We start from the raw sequence: 12,681 nt of genomic DNA, 5'->3' as shown, positions 1-12,681 counted from the left end.
GTGAGGGACTCACAGTGAATGCTCTGTTCACCACACAAACATGGGAGTCTGCCAGGGCACATGAGAGGCTCAGTCGGTTGACCGGCTCTTGATTTTGGCTCAGGTTGTGACAATTCAGGTCATGATTCCAGGATCTTGGGATCAAGCCCTACCTCAAGCTGAGCATGTAGTCTGCTTAAGGTTCTCTCCTCTCTTTGCCTCTGCCCCTCTCCCCTGCTCTCTCTCCCTCTCTCTAAGTAAAAACAACAACAACAACGAAAACTATACGGGAGTCTGCCCTACAGCAGTCCCTTCAGCATTGTAAAGAGAGCTAACAGATCCTCAGTCACAAATCTGATCCTTATCTTTGGAAAACTCATTTTCTGGAGATCATGTGCAGGCCATGTTGTTAGGTAGAAAGATAAATCATCATGCATTTAACAAATACGTATTGAGCACCTACAATGGCTCTAGGTGCTGACCTTGGCACTAGGGATGTATCAAGTAACAGAGATTCCATCCCTCATAGAACTTTCATTCTTGGGGTAAGAGAACCAGATAGTAAAATAAAACAGAAAAGGCTGGAGTCAGAGTGTCCTAAAGATAAATTAGGGAAGGTGGGTGGGAAGGAGCACTGTAATTTTAATAGGATGGTCAAAGAAGGCCTGAATGAGAAGGTAACGTTTGAACAAAGACCTGAAAAAAAGCAGAGGAACAATCCATGCAGACATCTGGGGAATGAGCAATCTGCGGGAAACAGAAGAGCAAACGAGGAGACCCTTACACATGAGCAGGAGCAGCTAGATGGCCAGGATGGCTACAGCGGAATGAGCACTAGGGAGAGAAGGCAAAGAGGTAATTGGGCAAGTCACAGTAAAGACTTTGACTTTTATTCTGAAAGTGACCAGATGTCCCTGGGGAATTTTAACTAGAAGCATGGTGTGATCTGCCCTATTCAATAGAATTGCATTGGCTAGCCTAGTGAGACTAGCCTGGGGGAAAGGGGGACAAGAGCGGACTTGAAAGGGGAGATCAAAGTTAAGCGCAAGATGCCTACTACGAGACACTGATGTAGAATAAATAGTTGGATGAGTCTAGAGTTCTAGAGAAAGGTCTAGGCTAGAGATAAAGATTTGGGGAGTATGTCACCTACAGATGACATTTAAAGCCATGAAAGTAGATGAGATGGCCAAGGGACTAAGTGTAGATTCAGAAGAAAAAATGTTGGAGGACCTTTCCTTGAGTGCTCCATTGTTCAGAGGACAGGGATATGGAGAAGAAACAGCAAAAGACACGAGAAGGAGCAGCTACTGAGGTAGGAAGAAAATCAGGAGCGTTGGGGGCCTGGAAGCCAAGTGAAGACAGTGTTCAAGGAGAAGGGAGCAGTGAACTGTCTCAAATGTGGCTGACAGGTCAGGTGATATGAAGGCTGAGAATAAACCCCGGGGTTGAGCAGCATGGAGGTCACTGGTGAACATGACAGGAACAATTTCAGTGGAGTGATTGGGAACAAACACTCGACTAAAGTAGGTTGAGGGGAAATGAGAGGCAAGAAGTGGGAAGAGCAAGTATAAGTAAGCTTTTCAAGCTGTTTTGATGTGACAGAAAGTAGAAACTTCCTGAGCAGGAAGTGGGGTCAAGAAAGAGGACGTTTTGGGGCGCCTGGGTGGCGCAGTCGGTTAAGCGTCCGACTTCAGCCAGGTCACGATCTCGCAGTCCGTGAGTTCGAGCCCCGCGTCGGGCTCTGGGCTGATGGCTCAGAGCCTGGAGCCTGTTTCCGATTCTGTGTCTCCCTCTCTCTCTGCCCCTCCCCCGTTCATGCTCTGTCTCTCTCTGTCCCAAAAATAAATAAACGTTAAAAAAAATTTTTTTTAAAGAAAGAGGACGTTTTGTTGTTGTTGTTTTGAACATAAGAGAAATAATAGTATATTTGTAAGCTGATGGGCCTGGTCCAGAAAAGAGGGGTAAATTGCTGGAGGGATGACCTTGAACAGGTGAGTGATAATAGGATCCAGTGACCTTAAATAGGAACATGGACAATCAACCATTAGGAAGGAGAGCAGGCAGAAAATAAGTGGGAGCACAGTTGCTGGCAAGTGAGAGATGTACTGGGAGCTTGTGAAAGTTCTCTCATAATTACTTCTACGTTCTCAGTGACCTAGGAGGCAAAGTCAGCAAGGAGGGTGAGGGAAGAAGTATTTGGGGTTATGTAAAGTACATTACTTTTCTGTATATTAGCATCTGCCTTAAGTATGATGATGTGACAAGGTCTGAATCATTAGTCTGGATGAGCTACTGAGCTCATTAAGTTCAGCATGAGCTGAAAGAATAGTCAGGGGGGTTCTGCCTCCCAGACATGCACAGCCATCATGGGCAGCCATCACACAAGCAAACACAATGGCCGCCCTCTGCCAGGTACAACTGAAGGCTCTCAAGTATTAAAGTCCAGAGCTCCCCAAGGAGAATCCACACCTTAAGTTAGTACCAGCTAGATAACTTAGCAGGGGTTAATTATCAGAATGCTATCTAACCATGAAAGTCCACTGGGAACAAAGCCACACAGAAACGGGATGTAAATTTTTGGCTCAAATCGTGTTGGTGAAGGGAGAAGAAGAATTTACAAATGAGTTATCCAGAAATCTAACCATGTTTAGGATGAGGAGAAAGGAATACAAACAGAACAGGATAAAGGGATGTTGAAAGAGGAGGTACAGAGATGAACCTCACCATCTTCACACTTGTGTGTCAGGCTGGAACCAGCCCTCCTCGGTAGGAACAGATAACCTATTATCCAATATCTTGGTTTGCACTCTGTTGTTCTCACTTCAGCAACAACAAAATATCAAAAACTCTACAGTAACCTCTATGTAGATACTCCACATGTTTGGTTTGGAAAGTCTAGCAAGCACATTTTACTATCTCAAAATCCTCTGATCAGCAAAGATGGAAAGAAGAAGCCAGAGATATCAAAAAAAAAAAAAAAAAAAAAAAAAAAAAAAAGTACCCCTGAAGTGCAATATCACAGTGCATTTAAATTTTAATTTCTATTAAAAATTGGGCTCATTGTAATCTCAGCCTAATTGTTTCCAGCCTTAAATTCCTTTGATTCATTTATCACTGGTAAAAGTACAATAAGATGAGGAACTGGTTGTTTTCTTATGTTAAAAATGCTTTATGGCTTTGTACATGAGATTTGTATATGTATAGTATTAAGAATTTTAAGACCGAGAAAGTAGACCAGTGAACCAAGTGCAGGGCTTTTGCAAGTCTGACGCCCTCTGCGTGCCCATGAAGCTTGCCCTAGGCAGGGGTTGTCCCTGTGACCTAAAGGAATTAGGGTGGCTGGGATTTTCTGTCCTAAATTTTGTGGTCAGGAAGGACCCTGAGAAGTAGCCTGAGGGGGTAAAGAAGTGGCTTAAAATGAGCCCACGAACACCTTCATCTCAGTCGCCAAAAAGTTCCCAGTTTGTACAGCCTTCACTTCAACTGGATATTTGGAGGCTTCTCGTTATCCCCGAGAGCTCCTTGTCTGAACTTGATTTGACCTCTGTACAAAAGCACCCATATGATTTGCCCCGGACTCTGCACCCCCTAGGAACTCATGGTGCTGTAATTAATCTACCATAAAGCATAGTATGATGCGCTCTCAGCACTTACTGGTTGAAGAATTTTCTCTCTTCTTCAACAAAGGAGCAGAAGGCAATTCAGTTGCTCTCTGCTCATCTGGATAAGCTCTGGATGTCATTTTGTTACACTGCACAGAAGCAGAAGGACAGAATTGATTTGACAGAATAGTTACGAAGTGGAATCCCCCAGCTAAGCTGGCAAGAGCCATAAGAAAAACATACCAAGCAGACAGTACAAATTATAAGAGAAATACATTATACATCATATACTTGAGACTCCTGGTTTGACCAAGGGCATAAATATACATGTGGTATTGGATTGTACCAACTGGGTTCCACACTGTTATACTACATATGGTTACAGAAGAAATTATGTTTCTGAAATGGTGTTCCCAAATTAATATTTTTTAGGAAATGACAGCTTACTAAACTGTGGGCCATCAGTGGGCCCAATTCCATTATTTTTCTTCATTCCAACAAAATTTCAATATGTATATAACAATAAAAACTACAAATAAACACCAGTATCCTATAGATAATAAAATATAGGTTTAATTTGATAGAACTGCATATTATTTCAGGTTCAAAAAAATCTTACAATAATGAAAACATGTGGCAAGACCAAAATATTACTTTAGCTCCTACAGTCATCTCACTGTGAGTATTACCATCATTCTAATGCTGGATTGTGCATTTGCATATAACATCAGCATGGTTTCGACGTAATTTGAAGCTTTATTATTATGCTAAATTTGACTACTTTTAAAATCTGCTAGCAATTAAAGATTGACAGGGAATTTTTTTCCTCCCTGAAGAACTGATCATTTGTGTCTTGAAGTATAATTTTTCCCATTACTCTATTTCAATTCAGCCATTAGTGATTTTAATAAATGTAACTATATTTATTGGATTCCAAAACTATTTGTTTTTACATAATTTGATGGTAGGATTTTAGCTCCACTTGATATAACACAAGATATTTTGAACCCTCTAACTTGTGATTGCCACTTTCATTAAATATAAAATTATCTCCCAAATTATACAATTACAAAACAATATCTTACATTGGTTTAACACTTCATAGTTTACACAGCATGCCTACATATGATTTCCTTTGCTTGTTTCTTGGGAGAATCCCACTTTACGGATAAAGAGCAGAGAGGCTGAATCACAGTAAATGGTGACACTCAACTTAAGCCAGTTCTTCCAAATCAGTGTCCTTGCATTTGTCATGCTACACTGACCAATGGCGCTGAGTGATTTGAAGATAACTAAAATGCCCCCAATCTGAACTGAAAGAAAAGTCAAAGCCAAAATGCTAGTTACACATCTGCTGTATTTGTTGGTGATAGTCCAGGGAATGTTACCTAAACATGAACCTTTCTTCTTCAGAAACATCAGCAACTAGCTTGAGCTAAATGTGGTTTACAAGTAAAATGTGTAATTAAATATAACTCTATTAAAATGGCTATATGTTTATGTAATGAAAGAGCATGGCCAACATTCTTTGATGCAGTTTAAAATAAATTCTTTGCAATTTTGAATCTGTCCAATATCACTTCAGATATTTCCACATCTCATTTGAGATCTCACCAGAAATTTACTGAGAGGGCTTGATGCACCAGCTCCCCAACTTACAGGTAAATTCCTTTAGTGTCCCCTTGTAGTGCTGTTTCACTCTCTCTTTTCTAAGATGGAATAAAACTTTATGTACAGTGAAACTCTGTAAAATGAAGCATCTTCAAATAGTAGCCAGTATGGTCCCCAAGATACAAAAGATATTTTCTGGTGGACGTATCTGAAGAACAGGGTATAACTATGGGCTATAAATTGGTTCATCTGAGATAAAAGTTTAGCCAATGGATGAGCACAATATCTATTTTTCTGAGAAAAAAGAATTTTCTTTACAAACTCCCCCACTGGTCTAGATCTGTTTAGGAACCATGCCTGCACATGGTGGTTGCTTTGTAAATATTTGTTGAGTAGAGGGAAAGTAATTGCATCTGTCCCTGAATCCATATCTGAATTTTAACACTGACTCCCCGTGCCAACTGGACTTCAACTATGCAATTCCATCAACAGTTTTCTCAAGAAATAAAATTAAAGACCTGTGATATCATTTTTTTCCTACATGTCATTTTTTTCTGCATGATACAGAACTATCATATCTTTACATGATTTCAAAGCCACATTCTTCCTGCTGATATTGTTGAAGGGAGTTTGAGCCATGCACGGTTATTAGTTTTCAGGTTCCAAGATCACTCTATGGGTTGAAAATCTGCAAGCTGATTTAGCTTAGAGACTCTTGGTGTTAGAAACATGCAAAGGATTATTGTGTCCCCTGAGAGTAATTCCATTAAATAAGATAACAGTTTCTGTATTTCACGTTTCTCAAAAATAGAGTTTGTATAGTTTGAGCTCCTCTGACCACACTTGAAGCCAGTTTCCAAACTTTTATTCTAATTATACTTTTCCTGTGCAAAAACCATTAAGTGTTCATTAAATTATTTTTAATGAATAAAATATGCAGCAGATATAAAATGAGAAAACACTGATCAGACATGTGCAAAACATACCTTTATTTTATTTATTTATTTTTTTAATGTTTATATATTTTTGAGAGAGAGACCGAAAGCCAGCAGAGGAAGGGTAGAGAGAAGGAGACACAGAATCCTAAGCAGGCTCCAGTCTCTGACCTGTCAGCACGGAGTCCCATGCAGGGCTTGAACTCATGAATGGTGAGATCATGACCTGAGCCAAAGTCAGACGCTCAACCAAGTGAGCCACCCAAGAGCTCCAACACAGCTTTCTTTTAGCCTATTATTGACTTCATCCTGTTCTCATACCCTCTTCCCCGTGATGGCAGAAAATTCTTGATCCTGACCCTTAAAAGTAGTTTCTTCCCATTTTAAACATTTAAAATACTTCCATCGGCCTTTCTGCTTCTCTCATTGCTCTACGTGCAGAAGCAAGTTTACAAGGCACCCCGGCAGAGCAGGAGCGTGTTTAGCCTCTCTCTGCCTTCTGAGTCCTCTGTGGATGGACTGCAATGTTGCTTCGCCCCTTGGTCTCTAGGACTCTGGGCTGATGGCCCCAAGAGTATGGCTGGTCCTGCCCCTGCCTCTGACATTGATGTCTCTGCCTTCTTCCTCCACTGCACCGACCCCAGGCAATTTTCACCATTAAACCATTCAGTGTTTCTAAATGAATGAATGAATACATCTCAGGGTTAAGCCACCATCTCTTTCCCTCCTTCCAAACCTATCTTTTCCAACTTGTTCCTGTTCCATCATAAAGCAGCTAGACGGGAAGGCGGAGGAGAGAAAGGTGGTGGAGGGGGGAGTATGAGGGTGGGCAGGGGAATGAAGTGTCATTATTATGGCAGAGAGGTCACCATAATTCTAATAAAGTGATCTAGTCTAGTAGAACATTAAGCGTCATTTTGTGGTTATTTATGCCTTTTATTAGAAAAATAATGTGACCATATTATAAATAAATTGGAATGGGAAAAAAAGACAATAATTCCACGACTCCAACACAACACCTATTAACATATTGGTATATATTTCTTCTGTTATTTTCCCCATTCATAATAACTTGTTATAAAACAAAATTAATAAAATTTTAATGTTTATTTTTGAGAGAGAGAAAGAGCACAAGCAGGAGAGGGGCAGAGAAAGGAAAACAGAATCTGAAGCAGGCTCCAGGCTCTGAATTGTCAGCACAGAGCCTGATGTGGGGCTCAAACTCACAAACCACGAGATCATGACCCATGCTGAAGTTGGACGCCTTAACCAACTGAGCCATCCAAGTGCTCCAAATATCAACATTTTTAAATAGTCTTTCCTCTATTGGAGAATAATAGTACTTGAAACAAATGCACTCAATTATTCCATCAACCAATAATTACTGCGTTCCAAGTACATGGAAATCACGTGCTGAGTACAATGGAGATGTGAAAGATTAATCAGACACACTTCGTACCCTCCAGAAATTTACAACTTAGAAGAAGAAATGACTTGTACATAGATAGGCAAAAGATAGCAAGCAACAAAAGCCATAACAGAGATAGAGACTAACTGCTCTGGAGAATAACGTTTCTGTAATTTCACTTTGAAACACATGAGAATCACATACCCACACATTAATCATTAATAATGTAAGTACCAAATTCCAAGGCATTTTTAATGATTTCATCATATGGCATCTTCTAATGGTCATTAATAGCAATATTTTCTACTAGATTTTTTTCCCTATTCAACATAAATTTTCTAGGTACTGAAGTTTTATTTGTTGATTAAAACAGTTATATGAAGTAATCTGCAAGATTTCCTGAGTCACTTTGAGATGCTTTGTTGCTTTTAGATGCCATTTTCTGAGCTTATAATATATTCATTATACTTCTCTTCAGAGAGCTTGAAACAGTGCCGTTGATGTAAAAAAAAATATTAAGAAATCCCTTTGTGGTGGCATGCATTACAACCGCATAAGAATAGTTTTGTACATGGTGTGTAAACCAAATTGGTGTTCTGTCAGAAAATGTGCTTATCCAAAGTATTTCTATCCTTCCCATACTTCAGAGGCACAGTGACTCTAAAATCCTTACCTTGTCAAAGCACGACATTTTCTCCCATGGAAGTGTGTGAGGGTCTCTATAGATTTCAAGTCAAATACCATCATAATCATTTCGTGTGGTTCTAGATTGTACCAAATATCTTTGATCTTGGACTAAACATACATTTCATGTTGTTTGCCATTTTTTATGCCAAATGATAAAAACTGCTGGTAGTGGGCTCACAAATATTTTATTAGGTTTTATATATGCATGAAACTCAGGAAGTGTCTTATTTTCATGAATTGATGACAACAATTTAAGTAGTAGTAATAATAATAATTTGCATTTATATGATTCTTTTCTCCCGAGAACTCTGAGTGCTTTTGCACATCAATTAATGCCGGATGGCAGGGTCATTATTCCCAACTTTATTTTATTATTCCATCTTCATAATGTGTTGCTCTGGGTTTTGTTTCTAGCTGATGTCAATTACCAGGCTGGCTATTATTGGACCTCACATTTGCCTCCAAAACTAGCCCTTTTTGAGGATTAATCACATAACAGAATGATACTGCGCAGTAGAAACTCTATAACTGAAATTCCACTTTCACCAGATATAGATTAAAAGTCAGGCATGGCTTCACTGTCCATCAAAATCTTACCTATACCACGAGTGACATTGTTATCAAGAGTTGCCAGAAGTTATTTTTTTAAGGTTTTTTTTTTTTTTTTAACATTTATTTATTTTTGAGAGACAGAGCGTGAGCAGGGGAGGGACAGAGAGAGAGGGAGACACAGACTCCAAAGCAGGCTCCAGGCTCTGAGGTGTCAGCACAGAGCCGAAGTGGGGCTCGAACTCATGAACCATGAGATCATGACCTGAGCCGAAGTCAGACGCTTAACCGAGTGAGCCGCCCAGGCACCCCCAGAAATTATTTTTCTATCATTAGCAACTTTTCCTTTATAACCACCAAATGCCTCTCATAAAGAAGTTATTTACACACCACAAAAAACAGTACCTTTCAAAGTGTCCTCTTCAGAGTTGTGTTTCTCCTCTCTAAAAGTAGAGGTGCTGAACTGGGAATTCAGAGACAAGGTTCAATGGTCTGTGAATTTCTAGAAAGTCCCAAAAGGGAAAGAACAAAACACAAGAGCGGTCGTCACGGTGGTTGGAACCAGTCTTCTGAAACTGCTCTTCTGGGGTATCTGCCCAGGCCCAAGGCCCAGTTTTGTTTTCAGAAGCCAACCTGGGCCCCGGTTTGAGGCTTCTTTGGGAATCGATTGTGAATTCAGAACTACTTCTCTGATCATTTTTTCACACTTTTTAAAAAACTATGATTCTGTTACACTTAGCTCCTTATAATAAATTCATTCTCTTTGAAATAACTTCCCAAAAGATTAGGAAATCCTATGACATGTTTCATCTAGGGCCTTTATTTGTTGCTGTTAATATTTAAAGCAAATAATTCACAAATGCAACTCTTCTAGTTTAAAAGGAAAGTGACATGAGGAAGAATAGACAGAAGGAATGTAGGCCTCTGGTTTTTGACATTACAGTCACTGTATGCATGTTTCTGCCAACCCCACGATGGTAAATTACTGTAACTTAGCTCTGCCAAGTGCCCGGTGTCTAGAATCTATACTACTGCATATTTCATGAGTTTGCTTTTGAAGCCAATATCTCATTTCTGGCTACTCCAGGGAAACCCCAAACCACTGGCAATTTTAGCATGTGCCAAAGTCTTGCAGTTTACAAATTTTGTTTGAAACATCAGTCTTGTATGTGTGCTATATTCCATCTACTTAAAACAGGCAAAAATATAAAACTACCTCTTAGCTATTTCATGTGTTCATGGGATATTTCAATTATTTCATCAGGCTAGGGAATTTCGATGATTGAAATTCTAATAATTTTTATTGAACCTATTCCATGTGCAGAGCACTATCAGGGGGATAGGAAAAAATGTACAATTAAGCTACCAAAAACTTGACGTCAGACATTTTTCAAAAACATGGTCTCTAAAGGTCAAGATAATCCTGTCAACTAAGAATCATTTTCCTGGGTTTATAGGCAAGTATTGAGGCTCAGAAAAGTTTAATAAATGATTTGAATTCACCCAGCTTATTAAATATAAAACCATGGTTCAAATCCAGCTGCTGGTTCCAAAATTCCAATCCCTGCCCCCACCGCTTTTGACTGCCTTCACAATTCACTGTCTTCTTAAAGTTCTGGGTCACTTTTCATTTAGGAGTTTTACTTTTGGGGTAAAAGCTCATTTTTTGATGAATCGAATGTGATCCAACTTCTTTTTATGGAACTTCTCCATGAATTTAGAAATACTTAGACACTGTTTAAACCATTTCTTAAGACTGTGAGCTTTGGCATGCAACAATGCAACAATAATATGAAAGATCATATCCCTTCGCTTTGACATGTTTTTTGTTTTGTATTTAGCCAGGATATAAAACACCTGTTCAGTGCATAACCAGTTTGGTTATTAATTTTGAACAAATTAATCAACTGAGTCAGTTTAAAAAGTAAAAAAAAAAAAAAAATACCCATTAAAATGACTACAATAAAAAACTGTGACAATACCAAATGCTAGCAAGAATGTGAAACAGCAAGATCTCTCACTCATTGCTGGTGGGAATGGAAAATGGCACAGCCACTTTGGAATGGCAGTTTGGCAATTTCATATAAAGCTAACATAGTCTTACTGTGCAATCTAGCAATTGCACTCCTTGATATCTACCAAAATGAGTTGTAAACTTGTCCACTCAAAAACCTGCACACAAATGTTTATAGCAGACTTATTAATAATTTAAAATGTTTTTAAGTTTATTTATTTATTTAGAGAGAGAGCGAGTGAGCATGAGCAGGGGAAGGTCAGAGACAGAGGGAGAGACAGAGGCTCTGTCAGTGCAGAGCCCAATGCTGGGCTTGGACTCATGAACCATGAGATCATGACCTGAACCGAAATCAAAAGTCAGACACTTGATCCACTGAGCCACCCAGGTGCCCTGATTTTATTCATAATTGCCAAAATCTGAAAGAAACCATATACTCATAAAATGGTAAATGGATAAACTGTGGTACATCCATCCTATGGAATATAATTCAGTGACTTTAAAAATGAGCTATTAAGACTAAAAAAAACCATGGAGGAACCTTAAATGCATATATCTTAGTGAAAGAAGCCAGTCTGAAAAGTCAATATTCTGTATGATGCCAGCTATACGACATTTTGGAAAAAGCAAAACTATAGAGACAGTAAAGAATACCAAAGGTTGCCAGGAGTTAGGGAGGGGAGGAAAGAGAGCAATGAATAGTTAGAGCACAGGAGAGCAGTGAAACTATTTGGTATGATACTGTAATGGTGGGTTCATGACATTACTAAAGGAAAGTCTATTTCTTCTACTCAACACTAGACACCAAGTGTGTGGGGGGGGGTGGGGGATGGGTGTTCCCCACACCAACCATTTCTCCAACTCTCCAGACATCAAAAGTGTGTCCTATAATTCAATTCTGACACTGACTACCCAGAGTTAGTGCAGTTCCCACAGGTTAAGGTCTCAGTTCCACAAGAATATCTCTTTATTCCAGATGCCAATCACAAGCAGTGAGCCCCAGGGTCACAAATCTATTTGGTGTGGCTATAAATTGGGGTTCCCATGACCTTGTCCTCAAGTTTGATAATCTGCTATAATGACTCACAGAATGCAGGGAAACACATTTACTGGTATATTATAAAGGATATAATAAAATATATAAATGAACAACCAGATGAGGACTTATACAGGGTAAGGTCCAGAAGGTTCCTGAGTGCAGGAGCTTTTGTCCCTGTGGGATTATGGTACATCACCCTTCCAGTATGTGGATGTGCTCACCAACCTGGAAGTTCTCCAAACACCTTAGTTTAGGGATTTTTATGGAGGCTTCATCATGTAGGCAAGATCAATCATTCATTCAGTCTCCAGTCCCTCTCCCTTTCCCAGGGGATGGAGGGTGGGGTTGAAGTTCTAAGCTTTTAATCAAGGCTTGGGTCTTGCTGGTGACCAGGTCCCATCCAGAAGCTATGCAGGAGTCTACCCAGAGTCATTTCATTAGAACAAAAGATGCTCCTCTCACCCGGGATATTCCAAGGGATCTAGGAGCTCTGTATAAGATGGTCTTATCATCCCCATCCCTCAGGAAATCACAAAGGTTTCAGAAGTGCTATGTCAGGAATTGAGGGTCAAAGACTAAACATTAGAACAAAAGATGCCCCTAAAACCCCTAGGTCTCAGGATTTTACATATAAAGGTTTTAGAAGCTTTGTATGAGGAACTAGGAAAAAAACCCCAAATACATATTTCTTATTATGTCACAGATGGATACATGATATCATACACTTGGCAAAACCCGCAGGACTATACAACAATCGTAATGTAAAGTTTGTTAATAGTAATGTATCAATATTGGTTCTCTAATTGTGACAAATGTATCACACTAATGCAAGATGTTAATAACAGGAGAAACTG

The 12,681-nt window shown here is 39.4% G+C and overlaps 1 long non-coding RNA gene across 3 annotated transcripts in view; it reads right to left on the bottom strand.

Moving 5' to 3' along the window:
• The window catches only part of LOC123608786, a 31,000-nt gene that overhangs the window by 14,995 nt on the left and 3,324 nt on the right, over positions 1–12,681 (bottom strand). For all 3 annotated transcript variants that reach the window (XR_006717438.1, XR_006717437.1, XR_006717439.1), the window contains exons 2-3: positions 9,180–9,276; positions 3,637–3,733 (exon numbers count right to left, since the gene is read on the bottom strand). This is a non-coding gene — a long non-coding RNA (uncharacterized LOC123608786). The remainder of the gene's footprint in view (positions 1–3,636; positions 3,734–9,179; positions 9,277–12,681) is intronic.

Source organism: Leopardus geoffroyi, chromosome B2 (assembly GCF_018350155.1).
Source record: "Leopardus geoffroyi isolate Oge1 chromosome B2, O.geoffroyi_Oge1_pat1.0, whole genome shotgun sequence".
NCBI lineage: Eukaryota > Metazoa > Chordata > Mammalia > Carnivora > Felidae > Leopardus > Leopardus geoffroyi.
Note: the sequence above shows the minus strand (reverse complement) of the source record. Positions and strands in the feature narration are given on the sequence as shown.